The sequence below is a fragment of the Saccopteryx bilineata genome, chromosome 6, assembly GCF_036850765.1.
Source record: "Saccopteryx bilineata isolate mSacBil1 chromosome 6, mSacBil1_pri_phased_curated, whole genome shotgun sequence".
NCBI classification, from domain to species: domain Eukaryota; kingdom Metazoa; phylum Chordata; class Mammalia; order Chiroptera; family Emballonuridae; genus Saccopteryx; species Saccopteryx bilineata.
Window position 1 is genome coordinate 40872139 of NC_089495.1, and position 14155 is coordinate 40886293.

Consider the following 14155-nt stretch of genomic DNA (forward strand, 5'->3'; position numbering starts at 1 on the left):
GCTCTTAATTTGCTCAGCAGATCACATCATAGCAAGGGCACTGGACAGTCAGGCATGTATAAAAACTGATGCTTAATTTCATGACCTCCTATTTTATTGTACATTTACGGGGCAGACAGAACACCTGTTCAGGCTGTGTTCCTGTTGCTCCCATAATGTCCACTCTATGGGTGAAGAGTGGCACTACTGGCTGTGTCACCCCGAGTGTTCAGCCCCTGTATCAATCAGAAGGTCTTGCTTCTGGCCCCTACCTCCATATGGACCATACCCAGTGGGGGCTCCTGAGTCCCATCGCCTTCAGTCCAACAGGGACTCCCCAGCTGTGTTGCACAGGGCGCCTCCCCCTTGTCCTGACTGGGACATTCATGTTTCCAATGACCGGTTCCCCGGCAGATGGCACACTGATCACGGGGCAGAGGAGCTCTGCCTGACTGCCCTTTCTTGCCCTTGCCTGTTTTCCTCCCATTTTCAAAAAAGATTTTCCTTTTCCCTTCTGTTGGAGAGCTGCTGCTATAAATTCCGCCTTTCCCTGCATCCGGCGTTCATCTTCCTTTCTGCTTATAACCTCTCTGTTTACATAGACTTTATTGGCTACTTCTATGAGTTGGGTTATGTTCATTCTCACAAAGCCTTCTTATTTCTGGAGTTTCCTTTTTTTATCTCCTGTACTCTGGCTGACAAAAGCCATATTAACTATTCTTTGGTTCTCTGGACTCTCTGGATCAAAAAGGGGTATATATTCTGTAAGTCTCTCACAATCTCTCATAAAGGTCACCTGGTCTTTCATCCTTTCTCTGCAAAGCCTCTGCCACCTTGTTGCTATTAGTAGCCTTCTGGCCTCCCTTCCGTAGGCCTTGGAGGAGAGCCTCTCTATATCTCCTCAGCCATCCCAAGCCTTCCTCTTCATTCAGGTCCCACTTAGGATTCTCTCCTGGCATCTGGACCCTTGCAAATTCCTGGGGATTCTGGTGTTCCTCAGGAGCATTCTCCTCTAGACATTTAATTGCTGCTTGTATTATTTGGTGCCTTTCCTCTATATTGAACAGAGTGAGGAGTAATTGATTGCAATCTGCCCATGTAAGATTGTGGTTCTGAAATATGGTTGGCATCAAGTCTATTAGAGCCTGAGGCTTTCTGTATATGAGAGGATGTGCTGCTTCCAATTGAGAAGGTCTGTGGTGGTGAACAGTTGATACACCAGCACCTGCTGTTCTACTATATTCCCCTGCTCATTTATTACTGTATTTCTTACTTCTCTCAGAGGCATCTGCATACCAGGCATTATTTCTGAGCATAACCTCCTGGCTAGGGGAGGAGAGCCAGAACCTAATTCTGACTGAGCAGTGGGAGTTACCACCTGCTCCGGTGAGCTTATGCTGGGACTTGATAAATCTGGCAATGACGGGCCTGACTCAGAGGTAGTCTCTGGGGTGGACAGAGAGTCCAATATAGAAGGATAAAGCCTTGCCCTCACATAAGGTGGGGGAACCAGAGCTTCTGATTCTTCTGGCTCATTAGAGGTTAAAATTTCTGGCACTAGCAGCTGCAGCGGCTCTCTGGGTCTGGTGGAACACTTCCCTGCCTTAGCTACCAGTACTATAGAAACCTGACCTCTAAGCCAAGTGGGTGGGTGCAGAACCAACATAAACTAAGTGTCTATGTAGGGAAACTGATCTGGGTGGCCTGGATCTCCAGTGACTATCTGCCACACCTTCTGTACAACAGACCTATCCAAGATTCCTTCTGCCGGCCAACCTACCCGAAAAGCTGGCCACTCTACTTCACACAAGTTTCTCAATTTCCATGGGGACATAGTGACTCCATAATCCCCTAAGAACTCTTTCTTAAAACTCTTAACCATTGTGGCTAAAGGAGTAGGTTCCCCCTGTGAACCTCCCATGCCTCCCACGGCAGACAACAATCACATCACACGAAGGATGTGGGGAAGGGTAGGGAAAATTTGGAGAGAACGTCACTCGCTCCAGTCTGTCACCAGCCACTCCCCTTGCAGGAATAGAGGGCCCCTTGGCTTATGGCAGGCTGATATAAACCATCAGCATGCAATTCTGCCTCCTAGATGTATGAGGTGCTCTACGAAACCGTGGTTTGGAACCCAACACTCACTTTGGCCCTGTAGGAGAGAGTTGGTACCCTCTCCTGGGGTCCGTTTCGTTCACTCCACACTCACTCTGTTCCACACAACCTCCCACACACCAGTAGAGAGCGACCTGTCATCTCTCTTAACACATGGAGCTCCTTCTCCACACCTGTAAAGAGTACACAGTCACCACTCCAAAACCATGGAGGGCAATTAGTGATTCTTCAGAGGATGATCAGGCCTCCCTTCTGCCCGGTAGGACAGGACTTTAGCTAGCTTCCCTTTCCTGGTGTAAAGCCAGTTGCCACGGCCACCATCACAGCAGCCTGGCCCATGCAGGTTTGCATTAGATTTGAACAGTTCGTAATGAAACAACAGAACCAATAACTAGTGGAAAATCAGCTTTAATCCTAGTATGCACCCAGCAGCAAGAAACACACAAAGTGGGAAAACACTTCCCTTTCCATTCTGGGCTCCCAAAGCCACTGACTTATCTGAGTTTCCTAGAATCAAAGGTTTCTAGCTCACCAGCCTGATTCACTTCTGTTCCCCATCTCCTTCTCTCTGCACAAACTCTGCATGCACTGGCTTCTCCCTCAGCACTCCGCCATCTTGGCTGCTTCTCCTGGCCTCCTCCATGTGGCCTTTCTCCGCTCTCCTACAGCATGGGCTCCTCCTAGAACATAATCACTCTTCTCCCAGAACAACATGATCTCTCTTCCTTTTAAAACCTTTTGGCACGAAAGCCCACCCCCAACACATATTAACATAATTACGCCCATCCCAAGCAATCACCTGGGTGATGGGCTTCCACGAGGGCAGTGCCATCTTTAACAAAAGGAGCATAATACAATATATTTTATCTACCCAACACCCGGTATACTTTACCGTGCCTTAGACACATCCCCGTTCTCGTTCCTCTGTTATCTGAATCTTGCTGGGGCCGGCAGATGGGAACTCCTTTCTCCTCCCTGTGAGGCATCCACATGGGGAAAAATCCCCGGTGGCAGTTAGTGGGCGCATCCACAGGACAGTTTGGGAGTCCCCAGTGGGGTACCCAAAGTCCGCCAAAAGCATGTCTTTTCCTCCACACTTCCCAGCCAATGCACCAAAATCTGTTGCAGGAGAGAAAAGACCTTGGAGGATTGACACTCAGAAAACTATAAGAGGAAAAAGAACATTTATTAATAAAATCCAGCAAAGCACACAGGGCTATAGCTCCAAAGATGCATGCTCTTCGAAATTAGAATTCTTACGTCTTACATACCCTTTAGAGAACATAAGTTCACATTCATGGGTCTCGTGATTCCTTTGTCTTGAGGTACATTCATCAATCACATGATTTCAGGATGGGAGGGGGCTTACAGGATGCCAGAAGATGATCATTTGTAAATCGTCCATTAAGGAGAAAGAAAGAGGAGAGGAAAGGGCTACTCAAATCTCCCTTCCCCCTCCTACATTTCTGGCTGTTTTACCTTCTTTTACCCAGGTGTGGAGAAAGGAAGGGTTCTGAGTCTCCTTCCTTCTTCTAGTTCAGGGGTCTCCAAACTACCGCCCAAGGGCTGCATGCAGCCCCCTGAGGCCATTTATCCGGCCCCCAATGCACTTCCAGAAGGGACACCTCTTTCATTGGTGCACAGTGTCGCTCACATACAGTACCACTTCTGGTGATGCGGGACGCATGTGTCACAGCTCCGGAAGTGCGTCATATCACTTGTTATGGCAGCAGTGACAAATATGGAACAGGACATTGACCATCTCATTAGCAAAAAGCAGGCTCATAGTTCCCATTAAAATACTGGTCAGTTTGTTGATTTAAATTTACTTGTTCTTTATTTTAAATATTGTATTTGTTCCCGTTTTGTTTTTTTACTTTAAAATAAGATATGTGCAGTGTGCATAGGGATTTGTTCATAGCTTTTTTTATAGTCCGGCCCTCTAAAGTTCTGAAGGACAGTGAACTGGCCCCCTGTGTAAAAAGTTTGAGGATCCCTGTTCTAGTCAAAACCTTCTAAGTATGAAGACCTCTTCATTTACAATTGGCCATCTTGAGCTGTTGTAAATCACACACAAGTATAAAAATCATATTTACAAGCTCTCTCTGAACGCTTGGCCTAAATTATAAAATATCTTTGAAGCTTCTTATCTCAAGGAGGGTTTTCTTCCTCAAGGAATGCAGGAGAAAACAAAGCAGAGAAAATCTTGGGGATTGGGTAAAAGTAAAAGTATTATGCTGAAACTTATTTTACCTAAGCGGGAACATGACAGTTAACAGTTAATGGTTCACATAACAATAGCAATGAGGGGGACTGTTGGCTCTTGCTCTGGTGGGATGTCTGGCCTAATGGTAAAAAAAGGATGACCCTTACATTCCAAAGGCATGTTATCAGGCACATTATTCTAGATGCAAAAGAAAACATACAGGCTTGAGTAAAAGTAAGCATTGACCTTTGTTGAAAGAGAACAACTCCCTAAGACATGACTACCCACCATAAACGGTTTTTAGCTGGAAAGGCTTAATTTAGACCATCCTGAGTATTTACGTTAGGTCTCTGAGTTTGCAAAGCCATTGTGCAGGGCTCATGTGAGCTTGTCAGGTTTAGTTTGTGGCCCTGTCTTTTATTTTTGTCCACTCTTTTTGGAATATAAAAATACCAATATTTTAGTGTTCAAATAATGTTAGAAAGTCTATAAGTTTAACCTTAAAATCATTCAATGAATTGTTAGTTGAGTTAATTTGAGACCTATTGAAAACCATTAGAATTACAGATATATTGAGAAGAATAACCTCAATAATAATAATAGCTCTCAGCTACTGACTAAGTGTTAGAGGCTATGTTGCTTGCTGGGATAAGATAAAAAGCATAACGCTTCTGACCATCAGGAGATCATAATAGTCTCATCCATATATAAATAACTAATTTCAAATAAAAGCAATGAAGTAAATAAGTATAATAATAAAAATATACAATATTTATGATTAGACATGCTGCAAGACATTTAACATTTTTTAAATCTAATTCTCACAATTATTTAAGGTATATTTGTTGTTAGCCCCATTTTACAGATGTGGTAGTATTGTAAGGTACCAAAAGCTACAGAATTAATATTAATATTTTAGGAAGTTTAAAGAACATTTTGTTGATTTTGGGCTGGGTATACAGAGAGGTTTTGTAGATGATTTCTCTGTACTTGTGTGATTAGCATAAAACCAATACGGCTAATGGCATTGTGTTATAATGCAGAAGAGGAAGGAGACTTGGATTCTCTGACCTTCCCACATACCTATGGGAGAAGGATGAATAGATAACCAGGTACAGGAAGAAAAACATTAAATTAAAATCTTATACTGATGAGTAATTTACAGGTCTTTGTACCTATGGAAACTACCCCTCTCCTCCTGAAAGCATGTAGTTAATGTATGTATCTCTAAACAAAAGGTATAAACTTATGCTGTGATGTCAGGTTTTTTCCCCTCCGATGTATAATTAAGAATATATAAACAGCCCCTGAACAATTTTTGGGGTCTAAAATTTTGGTCTGTTGCCCTGTGTCAGTCATATGCAGCCAGCATATTTAATAAATTTCCTCCTTTAATAAAACTTTTCAAAAACTTATTTGGACTACGTGCCTCTACGAAAACTTGGAAAATTGTGGATTGGGTACTTTACAACATTTGGCACCCAACATGGGGCCTACGGTTTTTTGCGTCACCGGGTAGAGGCCCCCCAAATTGGACGAATTCTCCGGAGAGCTGCCTGGGCCCGCTTGAAAGCCAAGGAGAGGCTTGCCACCCGAGACTTCCAGGGCTCTCAGTCTTCATGTGGGGTCCAGACAGTTCCCTGGTTTGGACTATTCAGCAGAGAAATCAAAGAGGTAAATAAAGCAATTCTTTCTGCTTTACTGAATTTTTCTGGCTTTCCTCTGAATACTTGCTTTCACTCTTCTGTCTGAGACTGGTACTGGTCAAATTGGTTTGGGACTAGAATGTAGGTAATTTGGGCGGCCTCACTGAGTTGTGACTCCAGAGTTGTGACTCTGGTGATGTAAGTAGGGCCTTCAAAGCTGCTTTGCTGAGCTGAAACTTCGGAAGTATGTAGGTGAAGTCAGCTTTCTGACATTTCTGAGTTGAATTTAGTCCCGTTATGGGCTCTCCAAAGACCAAGACTTTGGTAGGAGAGCTGTTGGTTTTGATTAGGATTCTCTGGGATGCATTTAGTTATACTCTGGAAGGACAATTAGTAGGAGCTGAAGGTGACCAGGTCCATCAGCTTCTATCGCGATTTTGTGCTTGCCCATTTATATATTTCTCAAGAAAGATAATTAAAGGGGACTGAGTAGAGACCCTGAACTACCAGAGACAGCTAATTGTGTTCTGCTCTCAGAGAAACCTGAATAAAGACACTTTTGTATTTATCGAGATCTCATTCTTCTTTGTTCTCCTTACTTTTAAATTCTAAAATTCCTGGGTTTAAAGTTTAAAGTCCTTGCAGGATGCAGCCTGCATACATCGGAGAGGCCACAAGGGAGAGCCTTTCCCTCGTCTATGAAAGCACACTTGTGTGTGTTTGTATGTAAGTCCTTTCCTTTGTTTAATGTCTAAAATGTGTCTGTTTTAAAGCCTGGCTTTGGTCTTTTGTGTTAAAACTGGAAGCTTCTGACTAAAGCAATTTTAAGTAGAAAGTCATTGTCCTCTCTTTGTTCTCAAATTAGCTTTGGGTGCCCTGTCAGGTTTCTTCTCTGAAAAGAGTCATTCTCTTCAGTTGGCTTCTTCCCCTTGTCTTGCATGATAATTAATATCTCTATAGTCAAACACCCTCTTATTCTGGGTGCTAGTTAATTATCTGTCTTATCTTTTTGTTTTTATTGATGTACTAATTCTTAGATTCTCCTGAAACAAGTTTCAGTTTTGTAATAAGTAATAACAACTGGGAATTCTAATCCCCAGATAATAAGAACTATTATCTGGAATATAGTAATTGGGAACACAAGTTGTTCTGATCAGTTTCCATACATTGGTCGGTGGCTAAATTTAATAATGAATCCACCACAGTGGCTTAAAACATTCTCGATACAAAGCACATCTTCCTGGTCATGCAAAATTTGAGTCAAAAAAAAAAAAAAAGAATAACTAAAGCAATAGTAGCAGCACTCCAAGAGACAAAGTCTTCTAAGGATAAGGGACCCCCAGAGGAGGAAGGAGAGTACTCCAAGGCACATGAGGACATAGCTAGCCTTGAGAAGGATTATGAGGAGGTTAGTGTAGATTCTGTCAAAGGAGAGAGAGAAGAAGAAAATGAGAAAGGAAAGAGTAGGAATTCAAGAAAAAATAGGACCAAGCTAGAACAGAATCAATGTGCAAATTGTAAGGAAGAGGGCCCTTGGAAAAATAAATGTCCCAGGTTACAAGCAGCCACGAGGAAGAGAGAAAAGTGGAGTCCACAAATTGAAAGTGTTTCTCCAAACTATGGAGCAAAAGGACTTGCAAGTAGGCAGTTTGAGTGAAAAAGAAAAAAAGGCCAGGTAAAAGGATTTAGAAATTAACAAACCATGGGTGTGGAACTTGCTGGTTATCAGTTCTTTGAAATAAATTTGCAGTCCAAAATGAGTGATGAGATCATGAGTAACAGGATTATAGGGGATGGGATTACACTGGGGAACAAGTTTTTTTCATTCTCTGTTGCATGAGGTTTTAGAATTGTTTCTATATATTTCTACAGCATTGATTCCAAATCTGAAAAACGTTTTTTGGTGCATGCTCCAGGTTTTTATCCAATTTTAATTTCTTTTTGTTACTGTTAATGACATGCATTGGTTTTTAAATTGAAGTTCAAGGGCAACAACTCTTGGATTGAACATAACCACAAGGCAATTAATGTTTTACAAACATCACTTTTACATAATTGTAGTTGTTTTTAAAAGTAAAAACTTATTATCTGATAAATACACCCTCTTATTTTATTTTAAGATTGAATCATGGCTTCTTCGAGTAGGCATAAATGTAAAAATAGTCCTAACACCTTCTGTTATATATGTGGCTGTTACACACTTCAACATCAAAGGCACAATATTTCATCATTTGTGACATGTGCATATATTGCCTATTTTCAGCGGTTCCAATTGGTTATTCAACTCATCTGCAAGAAGATTATAATGACATAAAAATTGCCCTTGACTTTCTGAAGTATGAGAAGCATAACTGGATCATTTATGTGAATCTTAAAATGGTAAATTTCCTGCTAGGACAACAGAGAGGTTTTACAAAGTATCCTTGCTTTCTGTGTTTGTGGGACAGCTGAGCTCGGGAGAAACACTAGACACAGAAGGAGTGGCCAAAACATGAAGCTCTGAAAGTAGGAATGCAAAATATTGTGAATGAACCTGTAGTTAATCGAGACAGGATCATTTTCCCCCACTTCACATCAAATTTGGCTTAATGAAGCAGTTTGGTCAGGTTTTGACTAGAGAAAGTGAATGCTTTCAACATATTATTTCTGCTTTTCCTGCCTTGTCTTTTGAGAAGATAAAAGCAGGTGTATTCTATGGACCTCAAATTCGAACCCTCATAAGTGACGAAGAATTTGCCAGGAAGATGAATAAGGAGGAGAAAGCAGCATGGCAGTCTTTTGTAGCAGTTACAAAGAACTTCCTTGGCAACAAAAAAGCAGAAAACTATAAACTTCTGGTTCAAAGGATGCTGTTGGCTTTCTGCAACATTGGATGTAACATGAGCATTAAAATTCACTTCCTGAACAATCACCTTGATAAGTTTCCTGAAAATCTTGTAGCTGTTAGTGATGAGCAGACTACTGCTGGAGCATCAAATGAGATTGTCCTCAACAAGTAAACAAACACAATAGCTACAAACACAAATTTTTGCCTGAATAGAATTTAAATAAGTTTTGTGTAAATTTTATGATTATAATAAGTGTTTTAATATGTTCTATTTCAAAATTGTAGACAAATTCTGATGCAATCACATCTTTTAGTGTATTAGTGTATTTACTGCATTATATAAATTATTATATTTTCACAAAGATGATGCCCAAGAAGACATTCTACTTCATTATGTTAAACTAAATGTTGTAAATTTTACAATAAGATGAAAACCTAAAATCTTGAATTGCAAAAAACCTGTAGCTTACAGAGAAAAACTAATGTCAGATTTGAGATCAACACACTCAAATTAGGTAAGAACAAGTGTTTTTGTGGATGCAACAAAAATTATGTTCCCCGGTGTAATCAGAGATAGGCCCTCCAGCTGCCTCATCCCTTCCCCTCCCTGGGACATAGGGGTCATGTGAGCCCTCCATGGGTTGGGATTAATGGCTTATTGCCCTCCATTGGTGTACAAGAAATAGAAGAGAAAATAAGTGTAAAATGTATAAAACTAACACTGGGAGAAGGGTTCTGACTCCCTCTCCTGTGGGGCCGAAGAGGATGTAGGGTCCCCTCTAAGTTTTCCCTACACTTCCGCAATCTCTTCATGTGGCATGGTTACTATCTGATGTCGGAGGCATGGGATTTATAGGGAAGACCCACTGTTTTAGCCATAATAGTAAAAATTGGAAAGAGAGAGAGAGAGACTTTTTAGGAATTGCAGAAAAAATTGGAAACCTCACAGAGGCTAAAGCAACTCACTATTGGGAAAGTAATTTTGTGAAAATTGTATTTAGCTGCTCAATGCAAGGCAATTAGTTTGCAGGTGGCAGATTGATTCAAGTCCTGCTTGCGAAAAGCCCCATTATCTTGCTAAGGAGCCTGGCTACAGGACAACTGCAGAAAAATAAAGTAAAAGTGTCAGACTCCACTTTCAGCTCTTGGAGTCTGCTTCCCCCTCGGGCATCCATCCCGCCCCTCATGATTGACTTAATACTGTAAATTACTGTAGGTCAAAAGAAAGTTAATATCTCTTTGCCAGCTGGGTAGTTTATACCAAGAGTCCCTTATTGTGTAAAAAAATATTTTCCATGTTAAAATATATGTGTTATTTTAAAGGCCTTTTGTTAATTCTTTATTTGCTGTTTTAAAGCCCTATAATATTAGAACTTAGTTTAAATATTAGGAATTTTTAATAATGACTTTTTATGTAATGTTTAGTTTATTATCATTTTGAAGCAATATTAGGTAAATATAAAAGAAAGAAGTCATACCCTGGAACTCTTGCGAATCTATTTTATCATGCTTTTGTTGAAATTTATTTTGAATACTAATGTACTGAGTTATTCAGCAGTGAAGAGATTCTGGAATTCTAAAGGAGGCACAAAAAACCTGTTTTTCTTAATTTAATCCAGCTAATAACACTGCTTTTGTCTTTTTCCAGGAGTTTATATAGACAGAAAATGGCTCTCAAGCCCCTCAGCGAGATCTTCTGAGCATGGCTGTTAAGGTCTATAATGACCAAGATAGAAACAGAAAAGGCAAATAAGGCCCAAAAGAGATCAGGAAAATTCCAGCTTTTGGTATATACTGTTAAAAGGCTCCAATTCCCCAAAGGGACTTAATAGAATTTCATCAGGACCTTGCATCAAGAGTGGAAAGAAAGGTAATTGAGATGAGGCCTGCCAGGCTTCCCAGCCCCACCAGGGGACATGTCTTTGCTGCAGAGAAAGGGACACGAGAAGGTAAGGTGCCCCCTTGCTCCATGGAGGGAGGGTTCAGTCTCTTCTAGCCCTTTCCAGCTACCTGTGACCTGACCTTGCCCAGCCTGTTGGGACCTGCCACTGAAGGCCATTTACGAGACTAAGGGATTTCTTCCAAGTAATAGGTAAAAACTGATCCCATTTTTTGTAAATACGAAGGCCATTTTTTATGCCTTGCCTGAATATTTAAGTTTTATTTATCCCTTGAAGATCTTTACTGGGGGTAATGACAGTCTAATTTTTGTTACTTTATTTAATGTATAGTGTCTCCTTTATTCCTCTTGTCTCAGTGCCCCATGCCTATTGTAGGCTGAGACCTGATCCTAATTCTAATTAAAAGCAATAATCATGAGGGCTTTAAACTCTAGCTGCAAAGTGTAGAAATATGACCATGGTTCCAGTGCCTTGTAGACTTTTCCGGAATGTGTATAGGACATTTCTCAAACTGAAATATAAATCAGGTTACATTTGTGACTATAAAGCTGCAATAATGTCAACATAAATTTAGTAAAATTATAGACATTTGTGACTGTAAGAATTTTATTTTAAATCCCATTATCCTAGTTAGAATTTTATTTTTGTTTAATAATCTAGTAGACTTTAGTCACTTTATTGTATTAAGATGCTTGTTATAGTATTTGTTAACATTAGCTATTTGAATTTTATTGTTAATTGTATATTCTTCCAGTCTGCCTCAAAATTGAAACATAGTAATTCAAATGAATAGATGCCACCCAGAATCAGTGGGGTTTTGCGACCCTTATTGCCAAAGGTTTATTCGAAACCAATTAGACAAGATTTAAAAACAGGGAAGAAAGAAATTTTCTCAGGTAAACATTTAGAAATAGACTTTAATAAATTAATTGACAATTGGTAGGAAATTGCTATATATATTCTTTCCAGGTTTAGCTTGCCCATTCTAGTATTGGACTTGCATTCATGTCCACAGTCTCAAAGCTAGTAGAAAAGGAACTCAATATTAATTAGAAGCTAATTTAAAGTTTTATTGTACCCAAAGGTTCAGGGCAAGTAATGAATCAAATAATAAAAGAGATGTAACCACTTTTTCCTAAATACTTGCAGGATTTACAGGTTATTCAGAAAACTATTCAAAAGACTGTCCAAAGGAGCTTCCAACATATCCAGTACATCATTCAAGGACTGACTCCCACACAGACGGGTCCACACACCGTGATCCTGACAACTCCCACTACTGCCAAAATAGAAGGCATCAACCACAAACAGGAAGCTGGTTGGTCTACATATGGTGAATATATGAAGAAACTAAGAACTCTTTTTAATCAGACTTTGGGAAAAAGGGAAAGTAGGGTAAAATGAAACCCAACTTAATTGTCCTAAAGGTTAAAGGTTTTAAATTAAGAGTTCTGACTAAAAGTAAATTATTATAAAAGCTAATTAGTTTTATGTAAGTTGCAAAAGGTTTGTGTCGTTTATAAAAAATTAATCAATAACATTTGTTTCTTTAGTGAACTGTATTGCTATTAATGCTGTCTGTTAAATATCTGTTACATGTTATAAGTTAATATTCCTAGACAACAGCCTTATGCTCATCAGTAAATTAAGTCAAAGACTTGACTTAGGGAATAGAATCAGTGGGGAATGTTGTAAAGTGCCAAAATCTACAGAATTAATATTAATATTTTAGGAAGTTTAAAGAACATTTTGTTGATTTTGGGCTGGGCATACAGAGAGGTTTGTGGATTATCTCTCTGTACCTGTGTGATTAGCATAAAACCAATATGGCTAATGGCATTGTGTTGTAAATACAGAAGAAGAAGGAGAAGGGTGAATAGCTAGCCAGATACAGGAAGAAAAAGATTAAATTAAAATCTTTTCTTATACTGATGAACCATTTATAGGCATTTGTCCCTATGGAAACTACCCCTCCCTTCCTGAAAGCATGTAGTTAACGTATGTACCTCTAAACAAAAGGTATAAACTTATGCCATGATGTCAGTTTTTTTCCCCCCTAAACTATTTTGGGAGTCTGCACAATTTGGGTCTGTTGCCCTGTGTCAGTCATATGTGGCTGGCATATTTAATAAATTTCCTCCTAAATAAAACTTTTCAGGGCCTGACCTGTGGTAGCACAGTGGGATAAAGCGTCGACCTGGAACACTGAGGTTGCCGGTTCGAAAACTTGGGCTTGCCTGGTCAAGGCACATATGGGAGTTGATGCTTCCTGCTCCTCCCCCTTCTCTCTCTCTCTCTCTCTCTCTTTGTCTCTCACTCCTCTCTCTCTAAAAATCAATAAATAAAATAAAATAAAATAAAAACTTTTCAAAAACTTATTTGGACTACGTGCCTCTATGAAAACCTGGGAAATTGTGGATTGGATACTTTAAAACAGTAGCAGCCTTAGAGATCCTAATCAATTTCCCATGTTATGTAGTTAGAAAGTAAAGGATCTGAGATTCAGCTCCAAATCTGGTTGATTACAAAGCCTGCCTTTTGAGTATAAGAATATGCAGCATTGTTGGTCAAATAAGTTTGTAAATATAATACAGTGTGTCCGTAAAGTCATGGTGTACTTTTGATCGGTCACAGGAAAGCAACAAAAGACGATAGAAATGTGAAATCTGCACCAAATAAAAGGAAAACTCTCCCAGTTTCATACCTATTCAGTGCAGTTCAATGTGGGCTCACACACAGATTTTTTAGGGCTCCTTAGGTAGCTATCCTGTATAGCCTCTACAGACTCGTCACTGACTGATGGCCTACCAGAACGGGGTTTCTCCACCAAACTGCCGGTTTCCTTCAACTGCTTATCCCACCGAGTAATGTTATTCCTATGTGGAGGCGCTTCATATGAACGCACCGATATTCACGTTGCACTTTGATCACGGATTTGAATTTAGCGAACCACAGAACACACTGAACTTTCCTCTATACCATCCACATCTTGACTGGCATGACCCTGGGCTGCTCCACTGTATACATGGTGTTACATCATCATCTGCACATGCGCACATGCTGCCATATCATCCTACAGAAACTGGGAGGGTTTTCCTTTTATTTGGTGCAGATTTCACATTTCTATCATCTTTTGTTGCTTTCCTGTGACTGGTCAAAAGTGCATCATGACTTTATGGACACACTGTGTATATATTTGCTTGCTTATAGTTTGCATTGGGTGTGGGGGACAGCCTGTAAGCAGGCAGGGTAGTTATAGCCTAAGGCTTAGTTTTAAGACTAAGCCTTTCCCACTGTTGACTGTTGCATGATGTGGGGTGGTGTACTCTCATGAGGAATCCCATTATGCCTCAGATAAGTGACTTTGTATCAGAAACTTCCTTGTTTGTATATTGGTTTAAAAGTTTTGATTTCTACACTATAAAATAGGGCAGAGGAGCCCATGCTGGAGGAGAGCAGAGAAAGGCTATGTGGAGGAGAA